The sequence below is a fragment of the Chrysochloris asiatica genome, unplaced genomic scaffold (assembly GCF_000296735.1).
Source record: "Chrysochloris asiatica unplaced genomic scaffold, ChrAsi1.0 scaffold00035, whole genome shotgun sequence".
In the NCBI taxonomy this organism is placed as follows: Eukaryota; Metazoa; Chordata; class Mammalia; order Afrosoricida; family Chrysochloridae; genus Chrysochloris; species Chrysochloris asiatica.
In genome coordinates this window covers 10,668,471-10,670,711 of record NW_006408553.1, presented here as the reverse complement: position 1 = coordinate 10,670,711, position 2,241 = coordinate 10,668,471, and positions in this window count along the sequence as shown.

Genomic DNA, 2,241 nt, shown 5'->3' with positions numbered 1-2,241 from the left:
AACCTTGTCACACACCTTTTTAAATTTTAAACCATTCAGTGTTTCTATGTTCTGTTTGAACAACTGCCTCTTGGTTCAGGTACAGATTCCTTACCATTAATCTTCCAGATTGTGGCATGTTGGATTTCTGAGTCACAGTGACTTTGTATATGGTTTCCAAGGAACAACTGGTGAATTTGAACCACTGACTTTGTGGATAACAATCCAGTGCTGATCCTATAGTGCCACAAATATTTCCAATTTTTATTGCTATTTTTTATTCTTTAATCCTTAGTTTATTAAGTAAGAGATTGCTTAATTGCTAAACATTTGTACATTTTTGAGGAAGCTTGTTGGTCTATATACAAGTTTCTCATGAGAACAATTAAGTGCTCATTCTCTGTGATGTAATCAATAACTTGTCATAATCCACACAGTCAAAAGCCTTTGTGTATAGTCAAAAGCTTAAATAAACATCTTTCTAGTATTCTCTGCTTTCAGTGGGACTTGCTCCCCAGATTCGTGATCACTATGCTACCAAAGCTCCTTCTGTAGCAGTATTTTCTCTAAAGCTTACCAAAATATTTTATTAGTGTTTTAGAGATTTATTTAAATAACAAAAGTTTTTTTTTCCAAATTTAGAAAAAACAGTCAATATTACCAAATTATGAGTTAACACCAACCATTGTTTTTGTTGTTAAGTGCTATCGAGTCAGTTCCAACTCATAGAGACCCTATATAGGGTTTTTGAGGAGCTATTGCTGAGTTTGAACTGCCAAACTTGTGGCTCAAACCGACTTGTTGTGGTTGACTGCTTATCCTGTAGCACTACATCAGGACTCAATCAACCATAAGATTCTGTAATAAGAAAGAAATGTGTGAAAAAATTAATGAACTGGAACAAAATAGAAAATTCCAATAATATATGCAAATTGAGTTTACTCCTGTCACAACATTGATAAAACAAATGTCAAACATTTTTATATTTATGTACATCAACTCTCCACTCTAGTTCAAAATTTTGGGGTCATTTTCAATTGTCTTGTAAGTTATTCATTATAAAGATTTAAAATACAGTGTTTATATCTGAATATAAAGACATTAATTTCTGTTAACTGTAATCCATACCTTAAAAGTCCTGATATAAATTACTCTTCAAAATATGAATGTTTTGCTATATGCTAGTGAGTCAATTCCAACTCATAGTGACCCTTTATAGGTTTCTGAGGAGCAACTGGTGAGTTTGAAGCATTGACCTTGGCAGTCCAGAGCTTATCCCACACCAAAACATCATACAAATACAATCTGGTACATATATTGAATCTCTTGGCTCACTCAGGAATTATAGCTAATGTAGTATTTTATGGTTTCAGAATCTCTGTTGCATCTTAGAATAAAGATCTGTTCATCAACTCTTAAAATATGTCCTTACAGACTGTATAATGAAAATTTATATATTCATATTTCCTTAGTGGTGAGGAACTAAAAAGACTTTCCACACTATATTCATTTTTACAATTAAGTTTCTCAATATAAGCCCTTCCTCAGACCATGCATTTGAAATGCATCAAAGGGTATTCTTCTTAGAATGGTGACGTGGTACTAGTGTGCAGTACAGTCGTTTCTGACTCACAGCTACACTGTATAGGGATTCCAAGGCTGTAAATCTTTACAGGAGCAGAAAGACTCATCTTTCTCCTATGGAACAGCTGGTAATTTCAAACTGCTGACCTTGATTTTAGCAGCCTGATTTTTAACCACTATTATACCAGAGTTCCTTCATATAATACACTGACATATATAGCAAAGATAATATTCATGTTGGCATAGAAGTTCAAGCATTTATCAAATTAGTTAAAAATACTGTTAACACAGAGAAAATTCAGTGTTCATATTTGCAACAACAAATAGTAATATCATGTATAAACATAAAAAAAATGGAGGTGTGTTATAGATTGTCCTCAAATAATGTGTTATAAATCATAACTTCTATGTTTGTGGCTATAATTATACTTGGAAATGAGTTATTTTTGCGATGGTAAAGAGTCAATCCATCTCTTTTGTAATAGAAAAGAGATTAAGCAAGCAAGTAATGAAAATAGATGGGGTAAAATAGATGCCATGACACATGGAAAGCCCCAAAGAACCAGGAAGCAAAATCTGAAGACACAACCATTTTCTCCAGAGCCAATATACAAAGCCTTCACCTAGAACCAGCACCCAGAATTTTTACTTCTAGCCTATAATATGGAGTCCTGGTAT